Source organism: Schistocerca piceifrons, chromosome 1 (genome assembly GCF_021461385.2).
Source record: "Schistocerca piceifrons isolate TAMUIC-IGC-003096 chromosome 1, iqSchPice1.1, whole genome shotgun sequence".
NCBI lineage: Eukaryota > Metazoa > Arthropoda > Insecta > Orthoptera > Acrididae > Schistocerca > Schistocerca piceifrons.
In genome coordinates, this window is record NC_060138.1 from 852518170 (window position 1) to 852536799 (window position 18630).

The following is an 18630-nucleotide window of genomic DNA, read 5'->3' on the forward strand; positions in this document are numbered from 1 at the left end:
TGAACCATTTTGTTTTGTTATGTTTACATGTATAGATTGTATTTGTTTAACTGTAGTTGCTTCATTTTTTAGTTTTGTTTGCTATTCATTTCAATGGCTTTTATTGATTAGTATTTGACATTCACTTTCACCTACATATTGATGTACAAAAGATATGGCTCTTAGGTTAACTTGTAACAAGTTGATTAAATAAGTAAATAAACTGTGGTTTTAGCATCAGACACAAAGTACTTTCGCATATTTTAGAAAGAAGAGTCTGATATAGCATGGAGGGGCGATGTGTATGCTAGCTCTAAAGCTTCCGAAATGAATAAAAATTTGAAATGGGCATCTTTAAAGGTTTGTACATTATAAGAGATGAATCAGAAACACAGTTAATTAGTAACGGGAATAATGGCATCCTAGAAGTAATGCAGGATAAGATGTATAAATTTATTTGAGGTAGGAAGAAAAGAAAGACAACCTGAGGTGATAGTATTTCAGTTGAAATTGTCAAAGCTAGGCGAAATTTAGTACAAAAGGAACTTGTAAAATTACTTAAAATATGTTTATGAAGAAATACATTTCCTCAAAACAAGAACAAGAACATGGTATTCATGTTTCACAAAAAAGGAGATACGGACAATTGAAAAATCTGTAGACCTGTAAATAGGTTTACCAACTTTCGTGCTTTTTCCGGACCCCCAGCTTTTTGATGCTTTTTTTAATGTCAAGCCAGATTTTTTATATATAATTCTAGCTCTTTGGTAATGAGGTCACATTTCATCATCTGACAAGTTTCAGTGTAGCATAACTTGACTTTATATTTCTGCATGAGGTTCGCTACCATTGTTGTAATCATTGGAGAAATGTTGCTACTGTAGCTGATGTACCGTATTTACTCGAATCCAAGCCGCACTCGAATCTAAGCTGCACATGAAAAATGAGACCTGAAATCAAGGAAAAGAAATTTTCCCGAATCTAAGCCGCACCTGAAATTTGAGACTCGAAATTCAAGGGGAGAGAAAAGTTATAGGCCGCATCTCGAAATAGAAACAAAGTTGGTCCATTGTAATATGAGACCAATTTAGGTTGAATGAATGACGACGCAGCTACAGCAGTTTGGTTCGAGTCGTAAGCTTAGCAGTTAAGCTTTACCAGGTAACCATTGCTATGCGTCAGGCGCTCTGTGCGTTTTTATACAGGTACCCTTCCTTTTCCACGTGCTTCATCTGGTTTGAATTGATTGCTTATTTTCCTTTGATCTGATAAGCGCAGTTTTCTTTGTTATAGGTGTTTACGTCACTCTAAGCTGAAAATGAATTACTGTACTGTATCATGCATTGTTTGTCGCATTCTGATAGTGCGTGTTTACGGCCTGTCGCCGCTTGCGGCATGGCTTGCTTTTGTGTGCGCTACTGCCGCTTACAATTTAAAAAAAAAAAGAGAGAGAGAGGAATTGCCTCATTAGCGAAACAATGACAAGAAACTGCTATTTGTTGTTACTTACACTGCTGCTTTCTTTGATAATGATCAACAAGAACCAAATAATAGACTGCGTATGATAGAAGAACTTAGAACTACTTAAACCTAACTAACCTAAGGACATCACACAACACCCAGTCATCACGTCTGAAAGAGAGTTTAGCGAAAATTTTTCTCCGTTTGAAAATCTTTGCAGGCGCCTCTTTAGTACATTACATTCTACACAGAAATTAGTCATCTTAGATTTAAAAATGTAGTCAATTGCCGTGCTTCATTTCTGACTGTACCACTATTAAGCATAAGAATAATACGAATATAAACATGACATGATATGTATATTCTTCCACGTTTGCTGTTGTCTCACTCTAGTTTAGTAGTTTATTAGGAAGACAGGATTTAAATGAGATAGCAGCAAACATGAAACAATATATAGCAAAATGTTTATATGCGTATTATTCTTATGGTGATGAGAATACTGCATGTGATTCACAATTTATAAAAGTTCCTATTAGCAGCCATCTCTTCTCACAGATATGAAAAAGTTCAGAATGTAGAGTTGGCCATATTGACAAACATCCCAAACAGTCTTGCCAGTCGGATTTTCGTAGTACATTGAAATGCTGCTACATTCAAAGATGAACAATTCGAAATTTGTATCTACTTTGTTGGATAATGTACGAAAATGCAGTGCTCAAAACTCGGGGCAGAGAAAACAGCTCGTCTTCCATCTTTTTCTTTTTTTTTTAAATTTATTTACTGACGCAGAGGTTTTGGCGCCAGTATTTATCTTTGTGCCTACAAAGCGTGCCTGTGTAGCGCTACGTATATTCGACGGCAGAAGTAAGTTGTGGCAGCACCCACCAACTTTTTTCAGATCTTCCGCTTGCTTTGCACTCGATTCCAAGCCGCAGGCGGTTTTTTGGATTACAAAAACCGGAAAAAAAGTGCGGCTTAGATTCGAGTAAATACGGTATATGATATCTTGATTCGAGATATTGTAGTTTGTCAAGCACTTTCTCAATATTTTCATAATCAAAGTATACGATATCACGATTCAAGATACTGTAATTTGTGTAGCGCTGTTCTGATATTTTCATATTCTGAAACAAAAGCTTCTTAGTTAATTTCTGATTTGAAGTATGTCATCTTCTATGTCTGAATACCTAGATAGCCGAAAAAGGCAGTGCAAGTTCTCAGATAATTAAAAGCAAAATAGCAGTGTTTTTTATTTGGACAAAATGAAAGTGAAGCTAAATGTGCAGTGTGTGATAGTTACATTGATATGGGATAAAGAGTGCCATGGATGGAAATGCCATGTGGCGAGAGCCTCTCATCAGGTAGACCGGTCGTCTGTTGCAAGTGTTTAGAGTTGACTTCACTGTGATGACTTGCGTGTTGATGGGGATGAAATGATGATAATAAGGACAACACAGCACCCAGTCCCTGAGCGGAGAAAATCTCCGACCCAGTCGAGAATTGAACCCAGGCCGTTATGTACGATATTCCATCGTGCTGACCACTCAGCTACCAGGGACGGACAGGTGCCATGGATGTGGAAAGACTACTGAAAAAAACATAAAAGGATGGTAAAGACCAGCTCCACTTGGCTTAACACTTGATTTCATACAACATTGTTTTCCACCATCATGGCTTAAAGCTTGATTTCATACAACATTGTTTTCCACCATCATGGCTTAAAGCTTGATTTCATACAACCCAGTTTTCCACCATCATTCACACAAATCAATGGATTGTACAAGCATATTAATTAAACTATTTCCAAAATATGATAGTACTCAAAATTTGTCTCGTGAAAGAACTAAAACGGAAGCCATTGTAAATAATGTCGTTGCACCTCACACTGTAAATATTTTTGTCAAAACTTTGAATGACAGAGTTCCATATTTTTGCCTGGTGACAGATACAAGTAATCATGATGCATTGGAAATATTCCCAATTATAATTCAGTATTTTGATTATGAAAACAGTGAAACATGGTATTAAAACAAAGGTCCTTGACGTATAAAATTGTCCAAATGAAACTTCATAAAATATTGCCTATTATATTGCAGATAGTTTGCTAAAGCATATCGTGCTAAATCTAAATGCACTGCTTTTGTTCATAACAATGCAAATGTTAACTTTGGTGGTCTTACACAGAGTGGAGAATAACGTGTATTCTGCTCTCAAGCATAAGTTATATGAAAGCATAACAGGAGTTGTATACATTGCACATATATTACATAATACCTTACAACATAAATTGATTCTCTACCTTTCAATATAGAATCTTTTGTAATGAAAGTGTTTTAAAATTTTTCACGTGTATGCAGTATACACGGAGGAATTGAAATATTTCTACTAATTTGTGGATAAATTACCAACAACTGCTAAATCATTCCAGGACCAGATGGCTACCATTGTATTCAGCAATAGAAATGATTCTGCAGTTGTACCCAGCACTGAAATCTTACTCCCTCTCTCAGGATAGGAAATCTAAGCTAACAACAATTAGAAATTTTCTGCAGAACGGCTTTTCGGAGCAGAATCTTCTGCTACTCTCCTCTACCATGCCCACTTTTCATTGCACTATGAAGTCTGTTGAAAAGGAAAACAATTCTATCATAGAAGTGCTTAACTTATTAAAAACTTTTTTAATTTCTCTGAAAAACAGTCTTGAGAATAATTTCATCTCTCGCAAAGTCAGTCCTTGAATACCTTTTTAGAATCTGGCTTGGGAAAAAAATGCCAGGCATATGTGACATGTGTACATTATTATTGTACATATGTACATATGTGTACATTAAACTTGCACTGAATACCTAGAAAAATTGATACAGCCAATGGAAGAATTTAAGTGCTTCAAGTGGCTTAAATTCAAAGAGTTGAAGGACCTTTGTTTTGTGGACATTCTTTCATGTACTTACAAACTAAAAGTGTGAAAACAGATGATTCAAAATATTTGATCAGTACAGCAACATCAAGAATTGTGCACAATCTATAATGCCGGACAAAAACTCTAAACTACACCAACAATGGTGTTCTTTGTTTAAAAAGTGTCAAAATGTTGAAACGTTTTTTGAAATTTCGAAAATTTGCCAATTTTTTCTTGCAATTCCTGGTAGCAATGTGAATCCATATTTCCTCTCATAATTGCTCAGTGGACAAAAGAGATGAACCATTTGTTGACAGATTCAGTCAAAGTAATGTTATTGGCCAAGTGCAAATTAAAGGATATGTCTTGTGAGGAATTTTATAGCTACATGCTTCAAGATAATAATTTACCTCTTCTCTCAGCAGTATATTCTTTCGAAAAATACACTTTCAAAGGATACATCACTGAAAAATACTGAAAATAACTTCAAGGTTATTGTATTGTGTTTGTAACAATTAAATACCATTGTTTAACAGTAGTATTATTTTCTACTCATTTTGAGATTAGAGCATGTTTATAACCCCACTATGTAAAATATAAACAATTTATTGGTGCTAAAAATAGACTGTCAGGCTTTTTCCAAAAATGTCAGGCTTTTATAAAGCACTGTCCTACTTTTGATAATTTTGAGTTTGTAACGCTACCTATAAGTCTCCTTTCTGAAATGTAAAAGAGATTTATTAAAGTTATCACAAACCTCATAAAAAAAAAAGGATTTCAGTCAGCCGAGGGAACAAGCTTGCTTTGGAGATAAGTATCGATAAATGGAATCTTCAAGCCTTAACAGATTATAGAATGAAGCAACAAGTATGAATGATCACTTTCTGTGGACTTATATATACAGGGTGTCCCAGGAGGAATGGAGTGTTTCAAGAGATATTACAGGAATGATTAGTTGAAGCAGAAAAAGTGCATAGACACACAGAATGTAACTAAATTCTCTTTACAGATGCTGAATGGGGTCCAGGACGGTTAAGTTTTCCATAGGAACTCATGTCTAGAAACATGCTGTTTTTCTGCTACACACAAAATATCATAACACACATTCAAATCTCCTGCATTTTTGGGATCACTGACTGGGGTATTATGTACGCCATTCAGTGATCACCTGATGTCGAGTGCTCAATACATGTTTGTTTACATGCCATTCAATTGAGTTTGAGATTTGCCCCCATAGGTTCATGCCTGCTGTTGTGCTTGTGGTCTTTGTTCATACTGTACCATTGTACATACCCACATAGGTTTGTAACTGCTGTTGTGGATGTGGTCTTTGTTCATACTGTGCAGTAGTAATCATTCTTTATTGTATAGAATGCAAGATATACATAATTTCGTTTTTAGTGTGTTTGTGTTGACCTTGATGAACTACATGTTTGCAGAATACACTGACCTGATGTTATTGTATAGTGAAACTCGGTGCATTGGGAGGAGTACTTGTCGTTTGTATGCCAAGCATTTTCCACACTGCCAGACACCTTCACACTCGCTATTTGCTATGATGAATCAATGGGCCTCGGAGACAGATACATTCACCACTAGCAGGGCCACCTGATGCTCCATGATGGTCCCGCATATCCCGATTTAAAGAGGCTGTGCTCCATGCAGTGGAAGAGGATGCACCAATGGGTACCATAAATGTAGCAGGTGCAGTGAATGTGTGTCACCACAGTGTCTGGCATGTTCTGCATGAGCAGCAGCTACACCTTATACCACCTCCACAAGATACAGGCAATGCAGCTACAGGATTTTGCATCATGAGCCCATTTCTGCAGGAAGTTCTTGCACCATTGTGTGGACGATCATGACTTCCAAAAGCGGATTCTTTTTACTAATGAAGTCAAGTTCTCTAGGAAACGTGTTCTCAGTTCCCACAACAGTCGTATGTGGGCTGATGAAAACACATATCCTATGTGCCCATCTGAACGTTTGAGCAAGGTTCGTGGATGGGCTTTTGGTTGGTTCATATCCTCTTCCACCAGATCTCAAGAGTGCCGCATACTTTGATGGCATACTGCATGGGCTTTTGGAACATGTGGCAGTGCATGTGCAGTAAAACATTTGGTTACGACACAATGGCACACCATCTCATTTTTCATGTGCAGTCCGAGATCATCTGGACCAATAATTTTTGCAACAGTGGATAGGTAGTGGTGGCCCAGTTGCTTGGTCTGCATGTTCTCCCAACTTGGATCTGCTAGATTACTACCTGTGCGGTCACGTGAAATCCTTGATTTACGAGACCCCTGTGGCATCCAAGGAAAACCTACTGGCATTGGTTATAACTGTGGCAGATGCTAGGAGACAAAAGATTGGTGATCATGTGTACTGTAACATGGTACGGAGGAACTATATCTGTGTTGTCATCAGTGGTTGTCATATATAGAGCCCTGCTTGTAAGTGGAGTGACAAGCAGGAGGAGTCAAAGAGAAGTATGGTGTAGTAGTATTTTGCGTTTAGCAGGAAAACAGTACATTTCCAGATGTGAGTTCATATGCTAAACTTGATCATTTTGGTCCCCACTGCAAGTCCTCAAAGTCTGTAAACAGAGTGTATATGCTCCGGCAAAACCCCAGTAATCTTTTTGGCCTGGAGAAAACTGGGGAAAACCCGAGAATTCTTTTAGAATTTTGGGAATTTTTCATTGTTTTAGTTTTTGTAGTTTGGACTGGTAAGAACCGATACACCAACAAAGAATTTTACTTTAGCCCACTATTGGAAAATAATGTTGTAGCAGTAAAACATAAACTAGGGAAAAAAATAAAGCTTAAGTTGCAAAGGAAATGTGCCATTTACAACAATAAAACACAGTGCACACACAAACGTCTGCCAATAGCAAAATGTGTCAAAGGCTTTAGGATGAAGACTATGCAATACTTCATAACAACAACTGCTTCCAATGGACATGACATCACAACGGTTTATATTACAGCTCGCATCACGTAAGACGATGCTTCTGCACGTAGAGACAGAGCAGTGAAGGGATGAGAACGGCACTTGCGGGGCAGCAGAGAGCGGGCAAATAAGGTCCACATTGCCGACAACAGGCTCATTTGCCTACGGTACATCGTATTACGTTCAAATCTATGAGGGGAGTAGTAAATATTCAAACCAATTTCGATCAGTCATCATGTGAGAAATATTAATTCACGACATTGCGTCCACTGCTCCACAGATTTACTCTGCATGACGTCAGGAGGTGAGAACAGCTCACACAGTTTTGTGAAGACGTGAAGTACAATTTTTCTCAAAATGACAATTATATTGAAACTGCTTGCAGTAATTATCATTTATTGCTATTTGAACTTACTACAAGTAAGAATTTAATACACAACAAAATTAACTTCAAGCATAAACTGAAACCATTACATTTGCTTGACAACTGCTTCTACTCAATAGAATTTTTAAAAATGTGTATTAGGTGCGCGTGTTGATGTGTTTGACTGTAGTTAAGTGTAATCAGTTATTAAGTTGTCATATTTTTCTCTGTTGACAGGCATTATCAGTGTAAACTAACTCGTTCGACTTTACAGTGAGAGACCGCATTTATAATCCATTGTACAAGCAAACAATTAATCATCATCAGTGAATAACTCCAGGGAATGATGACCTATAACATCGAAAACCACCGATATCTCGACAAGTAATGGTTACTGTCATTTTAGGGCCTTGTCCAGTTTGTGCCTTGAAAATGACATGAGTTTACATGTGGAAATATTGGACTTTTGACGAATTTATCCAGCTGCAGTCTTGCGTGTTATTAGAGCAATATGCTGAACATTATAGTCTACATAATTCAAAGGATACAAAGTTCTAATGAAAAAGGCTAGGAAGTTCTCATTATTATGTATGCAGCAGATATGTTGACAAAACACATTTTTTAAACCACAAGTCTTCAAAACTAAAAAATATACTACTTTGTTTCAAAGTCTACATTGCAATACCACCATCACTTCTATTTGAATCTGTTTCCGAACAATCTGATTGTAAATTTACAAATATAGGTTCAAGGCTTATATCCATCATCACCTACCTATCAAATTATTCTTTCCGAAGCTTCTCAGCATGCCACATAGACTGTGGCCACGCTACAGGTGGGATGTTCTCTATTGCCTCATGCCAAGCGATTCAGTGAATGTTATCTTGAATGTTAAGCCCTATCCTCTGCCCAGATTAATTCCATAGGGAACACTGACAACAACACGAACGTGGGTAAATGCAAAACTGTGTGACCCCATTCATGTGCAAGGAAGTCAAGTTTGTACGTTCTATCGCGAGACTTGTATAAATTAACAAGCTACAGGAGGTTGGCACAAATTTGGTTTATACTGTGCTTAATATTTTTGTTTTTAAGCCAGGAAAATATATCCACTTTTCTGGTGTTTACAGGTGTTCTCTATGTAACAGTTGAATTATAACTGGCAATGACCAACTTCGAAACAAGGTATAACAAGAGTTGTGGATCACATCACAAAACTGACAGCGTTCATTTCTGAATGGTAGTCACTGCTGTTTTTTTTTACATGTAAATACAAGTTTGCTCTCAGAAACAAAACCAGAAGAAGAGTCAGCATGCAGAATAATTATCTGAGGACCTTATCCTATGAAAACTTTAAAACCGCCAGTACCATCACTCAGTTTCCAGCAGATATTTCTGGAATGATTCTAATTGACCCAGGTTTCATCAAGGTAATACACTGTTGAACTCCCTCCTTCTCATGCATTGTGAAGCTTTATATGGGATGTAGTTCGTGCTGCACCTGTCACTTCTTTGAACCTAAAGCTCTCTTCTTAACATATCAGGAACCAACTTCTTTTAAAATTCCTTCACTGACGAAGCACTTACCATTGAAGCTAATTCTCACCTGCATAACTGTAATACATTTTTGTGATGTCGGCCATTCGCCATTCATGTGGAGTACTTTAGAACATCGTTGTTGAAACCATCCATTTGTTTTACAGGTTCCTTGCGATTTCGATGCTTTTCAGGCAACACGAAACCAACTTTTTCTACGGTTCCTACAGCTCTGACACTTTCATTTACAATTCTCTTTACAGTTCTCTTGCCAACACCACAAGACAGTTGAATGAATAATTCTGTTGTCGCGAAATACGGCAGCAGTGCAGCATATAGTTGTGAGATTCTCGTAAGTTCGTTTGAGCAGTTGCCAGACAGCACCAGATAACAGACTGTATTGCATATGCGCAGCTACGATGATGTAGGCAGCCCGTGCTTGGTGCTTGCTCTGCTCGCATTTCTGTGTGGAATTTCGTGCGTGGTGGGACATCACATAACCATGCGCAGGCCTGTGGCATGTTCTTTAGAGGACCTAGGGAGTTTTACCTGGTGCAGTTGTTTGATCAATTCTACCCAGATAAGGAATGCAAATAAGGAAGCAGTTCTTGGCACATTATTCATTTCAAAACTAGACTCCACAGCTCAAATACCAAAAGATTTTGCTATGTGGTGACTTTGACAGATATTTTTTTTTTTTTTTTTTAATTCGTACTCTGCAATATTGTTATGTAGCATTTCCAATCAAGTTTACATCTACACAGCACTGCAAAAAGCTAGTAAGATGGAGTACAAATTTTTTGAAGGAAAAAAAAGTTTCTTGTGTAGCTTACACCAGAATGAAGGACAATAAATTTCATAACTATTTCAAAATGTGTAAAAAATTTGCATGGTTGTCTGTGAAGCAAAGAAACTGTACAACTGACAGTTTATATTCTACTCCAGGAATAAATATAAAGCAACTTGCGGAGTTAAAATGATAAAACACGGTATGCTGCCAGTCTACAATTTACCATAGAATGTCATTCTATAAATTTAAGACGTAAACACAAATTTAAGAAATAACTTCAGGCCTAGAGGAAGTACTAGAAAAGTGCCTCGTGATCGAAAAACAGTTTCACAGAAGGCAGATTTGTAAAATTCTGCTACAGCTGTCATTATATTTGAAACAAAATATTTAGTTCAAAACTACTGACCAAATTTGCCTGCTTAGCCATCTTCAAGTCAATGTTTACATATGTTCGTACGTATACAACATCAAGAGATCTTACAGTGTCATAAAAGGAACTGGACATCAGAGAGTACTCCAGCCAGCATCGGAATTTCATAAACCATACTAAAATGCTTCATTCCGCTCTAATTGCACATTTCTGTGTCCAGATGCACTCTGAAGTACCTGATATTCAACGTGGAGATCCAGTACTGTATTCTCATGTTTGGTTCTTTATTATGGTATAATGTCATTCGTCCCAGAAAATTTTGTACTTGAAATTGAATGAAATTAGTGCAGAATGAAACACTTTATTTGAAATAAACTAACTGCCTCAGTGGAAAAAAATTAATAGAAGCAAATTTCTCTACAAAACTGACAGAAATAGCTTCAGTAAGACCTTAATGGATGATTGCTAATAACGTGGAAATAATATAAAATCAGCAAATTGAAACTACTAACTTATTTTGGTCTTTCATGTTTATGAGAAAGTATATTAATTCACTTGATGGCTCCCGACCACAGAAATCAGTTTTGATTTCATTTGACGTGGGAGCTGTAAACGAAAAGACCAGCAATATTAGGAAGACACGAAACATATACACGGGTCACGTGGGGTTGGAGCCCCCCCCCCCCCCCCCCCCCCCCTCCTCCACTATAATTCAGCTTTCTCTGCGCATGTGCGAAACTGGCAGCTTGTTCGCGCCGGAAGCTTTTTTCCGGGTAGCATCTGGCTACTTGCTGCTACTGCAAGCAGCCACGCTTCAAGTAGCCAGAAGCGAGAGGAAGGCACTGCTCATACACGAATTTATCTCAGCACATGCACATGAACCCGCTGGCAACTGCTCATATGAGCCTTAGGTTGCAGGCAACTATAGGTTCGTTTGAGCAGTTACCAGACAGCACCAGACAACAGACTACTGTGCATGCGCAGCTATGACGACGTAGGCAGCCCATGGTTGGTGCTTGCTCTGCTCATACGCTTTGCGTCACTTTTCTGGTGGAATTTCATGTATGGTGGGGCATCACGTGACCATGTGCAGCCCTGCGACATGTTGATGAGAGGACAAACAGAGTTGTATTTAGAGCAATTGTTTTATCCCACCCAGATAAATGATTCAAATAAGGAAACCGTTCTTGGCAAAATATCAATTAAAAATTACACTCCACAGCTCTAAGTACCATAATATTTTGCTATGGGGTGAATTTGACAGATTTTTTAATTCGTATTCTGCAATATTGTTATGTAGCATTTCCAACAGGTTTACATCTACACAGCACTGCAAAAAGCTAGTAGGATGAAATACAAATTTCTTGCAAAAAAAAAAAGAAAGAAAGAAAGAAAAAGATAAAGGAATAGTTTCTTGTGTAGCTTACACCGGAATAAAGGACAATAAATTTTATGACTATTTCAAAATGTGCAAAAAATTAACAAGGTTGTCTGTGAGGCAAAGAAACTGTACAACTGACAGTTTATATTCTACTCTAGGATTAAATATGAAGCCATGTGTGGAGTTAAAATGATAAAACACGGTGCGCTGTCAGTCTACAATTTACCATAGAATGGCTTTCTATAAATTTAAGACGTAAACACAAATTAAGAAATAACTTCAGGCCTAGGGGAAGTGCTAGACAAGTGCCTTGTGATCGAAAAACACTTTCACAGAAAGCAGATTTGTAAAATTCTGTCATTATATTTGAAACAAAATATTTAGTTCAAAACTACTGACCAAATTTGCCTACTTAGTCACCTTCAATAAATGTTTACATATGTTCGTATGTATATAGCATTAAGAGGTCTTACAGTGCCATAAAAGGAACAGGACATCGGAGTCTACTCCAGCCAGCATCGGAATTTCATAAACCATACTAAAATGCTTCATTCCGCTCTAATTGCACATTTCTATGTCCAGATGCACTCTGAAGTACCTGATATTCAGCTTTTCGTATAGTTTTCGTGATACCAATTTTCTCGGAGGTCCAGAACTGTATTCTCATGTTTGGTTCTTTATTATGCTATAATGTCATTTGTCCCTGAAAATGAAAATTTGCATTTGAAAGTGAATGAAGTTGAAAGTAGCCAATAGTGTGGAATGAAACACTTCGTTTCAAATAAACTAACTGCCTCAGTGGAAAAAATTAATAGAAGCAAATTTCTCTACAAAACAGACAGAAATAGCTTCATTAAGACATTAATGGTTGATTGCTAATAATGTGAAAATAATATAAAATCTGAAAATTGAAACTAACTTATTTTGGTCTTTCATGGTTATGAGAATGTATATTAATTCACTTGATGGCTCCCGGCCACAGAAATCTGTTTTGATTTCATTTGACGTAGGAGCTGTAAACGAAGAGACCAGCAACATCACGAAACATATATACACGGGTCACGTGGAGAAGGATTATGTAGCAATTCCATGCAACTGGGTTTAACTCCATCACAACTCGTGCAACGTGCAGCTGCCAAAAGTTTCATTTCAGTCACGACAGAGACCCTCAAAACGACGAAGCTTAAGTGTATACTGGTGGCGCCGTGTCTACAATCAAACATGAAACCATTTGCGTGCAACTCATTCCTCCCAACGAGTGGCGCAAACCACTTTCGTCATATAAACTAGGCTTTAGCTATATCAGCAATAGCAACAAGCAGCCAGATGCTACCCAGAAAATTTTTTCTGGCACACCCAAGCTGCCAGATTCACGCATGCGCAGAGCAGTCTGAGTTGTAGTGAGATGAGGGGTAGTCTCCACGTAAATCGTGTTTAGTGATTTTGCTGCTTCCTCTTGATTTACATCTCTCACATCAAATGAAAACAAAACGGATTTCTGTGGCCGGGAACTATAAAGTGATTTAAATTACATTCACATAATTATGGAAGGCTAAAATATGTTATTAGTTTGTTTTATTTCCAGGATTTAGCCAGTCTTGCATTAATTGCCGTGCAGAACGATGAATTTAGTTTTGTTGATTTGCTAAAAAAAATTTTGACTTTATATCATTCCCGCAGAGGCAGTCAATTTATTTGAAACGCTATTACTAGTGTCAAGCGTTCCTGGAATTTCAAGTGCACTTTATGTCCTGGGGCGTATGGCATCATACCATAATAAAGAAGTAAACATGAGATAATACAGTACTGGTAATCCAAGAAAATTTGCATCCTGAAAACCACAATGAAAAGTATAATATCAGGTTGGGGCCTACTTCTTTGTGAATCTGGAAATACGAGCCCTTTAAGTTGAATTACGCCTTTTTAGTATGGTTTACAAAATCCCAATGCTCTTGGAGTATCCTCCTATGTCCTGTTTCATTTATGTCGTAATGTAAGATAAGATCTCTTAATGCTATATACATATGAATATATGGGCTACCTGCGTCATCATAGCTGCACAGGCACAGTAACGCTGTTTCCTGGCTCTGACAACAGCTGAAACGGATTGCAACAGGTCACGGGAAAATATTGCAATTGGTGGTTTGAAAAGCATTACTTTCAAAGTACATTTCATATTATGCAATGTTCCTTGCCTGAATGTGCTTTGAATTTATTAAATCACAGAGTTATTGATCCTCAGCTTAACACGTTGAGGGCCAGTCACTTAGAAGAATTTCGAGCCCAGAACACTAGGCATTCAGGTCATTACTTAACATTTTGCTGGCACATTTGTGTGATGTATTGAAGTGCAACACATGCAAAAAGACAAATATTATATTTAAAATCTTAGCTTTTCTTGTAACAGTACTATGTAAATTTAAACCATTAACTTTCCATATTTGTTTGTTCGTGCTTCTTAACAGTCGTGTTGCTATAGGCTGACTGCATCATCTGTCCTATTCTCTAAATCACTACACATGTGACACATCTTCTGAAAGATGAAAACCGAATTTCAGAAACCGTCTTTCGCTGTCATGTTTACGTTTTAAGGTCTGAAGCGGATTTGCTAGCCCAGTTAACGACGGCGCCTGGAAAACAACTGATATAGTTCAAGTCAGCACAATTGCTATTTCCCTTCGAGGTGTAAACAGCTTCAATCTAATGCTTCTACTTATCCTTTACTGTGCAAAAAGCCACTCCGTCAATATCAGCTGAAATTTTTAAAAAAGCAAGACGAAACCTGAAAGCCCAAGCAAGTTTCAATACCGGCTGTGTTTTACATAGGAGTGAAAAACAATTGCGGAATTGGAAAACCGGCAACCAGAAGCGGATTTCCAGAATCGATTTTGAGGTGTTTACATGACCACCCAGAAGCATTATTAGGAGATCGGTTTACGAAATCCGCTTTCTGGAGCCCCATGTAAAGCGGTGAATATCTGTTATCATTGGCTGACAAGATCACATGACATGAGCTATGATTGGCTTACAAAAGCGCTTCACAATCTCGTTTTCAAAGCGTCAGAAACTTAACGTTCTGTGTTTGGTGGAATTCGAATATGTACTTTTACGAAAGTACGATTGGCTTACAAAAGTGCATTGCAATCTCGATTTCAAAGCTACAAAAACTAACGATCTGTGTTTTGTGGAAACATCAAAGATCTTTCGAAAATGCAGACCTATATCACTTTCCTAAAGTGGCGGGAGGTTCTACACCAGTTTATAAAATCTTAACCATTCAAAGGACTGATAAGTTTTACGATTCCGAGGGAAAGTATACCATCACTTAACACGGAAAAAGCATATTTTCACCCGGGAGAAAGTGTATTTTTTAACCGGGAAATCTGGGAATTTTTTTTGTCTTTGTCCGCGTATACCCCCTGGTAAAGGGAATTTAGTTACATCCTGTATGCCCTATTCTGAACGATTTCCTAGATAGAACTCATTTAATGTACGTTCTTATTTATTTTCTGTGTTCTTGAATACATTGTCCGGTTTACACGTGCACAATGATTAGTGAACATTACAACATGTGTTTTACAAAATATTGATTGAAGAACACATATTTTTAACATATTCACCTCAAAGCATTGTCGTACACGTAACATTACAACTGTAGTACAGGTCCCAATAAATGAATACTCCACTGTCAGCTTCAGTGCATTTGTGCACTCTTTGGAAAACATGTTGTGTTGCTTGTCTGAGTGCCTTTTACATGCACTGATGAGGGCAGCAGCATCTGTGATGCGACAAGTAATTCACATTTTGTTTGTACCCCTAAGATTTCATCCAACCTCGTAAAGAATAATCTAAAGGCATAAGGTCTGGCGATCTTGATGACCAGTAAGTTGCACTACCACTACCAATCCAGAGATTAGGGTAAATGAGGAGCTGAGGGGCTCTGTCATGCTGGCAGTATATTGCAGTCTTCATGGTCAAAGGAATGTCCTCTTGAAGAAGAAGAAGGGGGGGGGAAAAAAAAAAAAAAAAAAAAAAAAAAAAAAAAAAAAAAAAAAAAAAAAAAACAAGTAATTCTGTCCCATCATTCGCTCTTCTAAAATTGCTGGACCTATCAACATGTTACCAACTGTGCCATATCAAACATTGATCAAAAAAAGAACTTGGAAATTGGTTTTCATTGTTGTGTATGAATTTTCTTGTGATCATCGAAGTCATATGGCATTGTCACCAATGTGAAGATTGTGGACACACTGTAAGTGAAATGAGTACAAATTTTCCCCATGCAATGTTCATCATGTATGTTTTTGTGTGACATTGATATGTGCAGAAAGTCTCCATATGCTGATAATAGGATTACGTTTCACCATTTCGACAATGTGTTGCTGTTCCTGCAGAGATTGTTGAACTATATATTCAAACTAAAAATGGAAACTTTGAAGACTACCTTTTTCACACAGTGTGCTGAATACTTTGGTAAACACTTCACAACCAAGAATTTGGCTTTTTAGAAAGTGCCAACAGTATTCTTTGGCAATATCGGGAGCACTCCCGTTGTGGGATCATGTAAACATACATGATGTCTGCGTGTTCTTCATTAGTTTAGATGTGTGGCATTTTAGCCAGCACATGTAGAAATACAGTTAACCAATGCTTCTCCTTGATACGCTCTCAATCAGTCACACTACTTCACTTGCAACACACTGTAATCAACTATGCATCCAGCAAGCTAGTTTAATACCAGATACACAGCATAGAGTTGAAAACAATGTAGGTTGGGCTAGAGTAAAACAATAAAGAGGTTGTGCGCCACTAGCCCAAAACCAAATGTGCATTAAATATTCTGTATTTCATTAAATGTGTTCTATCACAGAAACCATTTGGCATAGGGCATATGTCCATAGAAACTTTTTGTTGTTTCAAATGAGCATTCATGTCATATCCATGAATACTGGCCATTCCTCCTGTGAAACAAATCTCTTATACTGCAAGCTCTTTGCTTTCCATGTTTTGAGAGCTGGTAGATCAAAACAAGAGAATGAAAGTCTAGTAAACTTGGGCTCTAAAGTGCAAGAGTCACACAAGAAGATACCCAGAATAAAGAAGCTTTTCAATCTAATGCCCATGGTAACCAGGAGAAGAAGGAAATAAAGAAGACCAGAATAATTTGGTCTGAAGCAAGAACACAAGCTCATAGCAAAGAATGAGAGAGATATGGGCACAAATACTTCCAACCAACATTTTTAAGTACTTTGTGCGGTTCTAAATAGGCTCATTCACTTTTTTATGTAAGAATACACTTGAGATTTATTTTTCAAATTTATGTGCACAGAATACATCTTAGAAACATTCTAAAACAACCAGACTTTTGTCCTATTGTTATGTGATGTAATGTTCTAAACTACTCCAAATAGAACATCCAAACAGTACTTCTGTATAATGTACATTTCATGATTTTAAAATACAAAATGACCATTTAGAATAGGAAAACATGCTTCCTCAAGGTAGTATTTGCTCTCACAGTTAACAACATACAGTCTGTTGACTACTCTTCTTATGACCTCACAACAACATGTCACTAGCAAATGACAGTTAGATGGCTAAAGGAATTTATGGAGATGGAAAGTTTATGTTCTCAGCCAAAAACCTTAATGCTGCAGTTTTACAGAACCTTTCTATTATTCTGACTTGATTATATACACTCGATTTGTTAGTCTGCTATACTATATTGTTGCAATGTATTAGACAAAGTCATCAATAGGGACGTAGGCTGGCCACAAGAGCATTTCAGTACCATCTCTGTTACATGATTTGGCAAATGTATAAGATCTACCATCATTGCAGACCCAGTTGCTCATCCAGTAATGAAACAGATTCCTAATACACATGTGCAAGTAACAACTCCTTTTGAGGTTGCCTTTTAGATTCGATGTGACAAATATCAGTATTTTCACTGAGTTGAAGTAGAGAACCTTCATTGGTTCATTCATTCATGTTCTGTAGATCCCATAAATAAGAAGAAACTTAAGTAATAGTGACTGAGTCAAATTATACAGAAATTGTAAATTAAAAGACAACACAGAGTAGCTAGTGTACCCTTACTTTCAGAAGGCAAATTTCCAAGTGCCGCCATAAAAATACTTAAAAGTGAAAATATTATATGAGTACCCACCTTCTGAAACTTGTACTTCAGGGGAAAGTTGGAAAGGAGGTGCATCTCACTTATACCCCATTTTGAGTGACCCATTTGTTATTAATATGATGAGAGACCAAGATAAAGCTGAAGGGGACAGATAGTACTTCGATAATCACTGTGTCAGTTTAAAGAGAGAGTGAATTGTGGATAGGGGAGCGGGGGGGGGGGGGGGGGGGGGGTGAGAGGTGAAGATAAATGTAAGTTGCCCATGGGGTGTAGCAGGCACTCAGATCCCTTGACTGAAGCTGTAGAAAATGCTCGAGAGCTGGTTACTAGGTATACCCAAGGTAGAAAGTTCTTCCGTGCCCATGCATGCACTCAGCTAATTCAGTGGTGGTCATTCCATTAAAAAAACCTGTGCCATAAACATAAGTTAGTCGGTAACAATTTCTGTGCCCTTGATGTTTTTGGCTTTACAGGTGGCGGGCATACACTAACTGGTACTAGGTGGGTGTATGGGGTAGGTTTTTCAGTGGGAATGGTTGCAGATATTTACCTTGGGGAGGAATAACGGTATGCGACTGCCACATGATTTTACAAGGATATTATGGAGTTTAGGAGAATTCTGGAAGGCAACAATGGATGGTGTGGTAAAGATATCAGGGAGTAATGGGTAATGTGTTTCTTGTGTGGGCTTTACTTCTTGACAAAGTGGGTGCTTCCTAATTTTTTTGAAAGTGAGAGATGTGTTCGTTGGAGAGTGAG

At 37.6% G+C, this 18630-nt stretch overlaps 1 protein-coding gene across 2 annotated transcripts in view; it reads left to right on the forward strand.

Annotated features, from left to right (window-relative positions):
- LOC124715625 (cell division cycle and apoptosis regulator protein 1-like) overlaps positions 1 to 18630 on the forward strand; it is a 263366-nt gene that overhangs the window by 102618 nt on the left and 142118 nt on the right. The gene's annotated exons all lie outside the window — the stretch shown is intronic.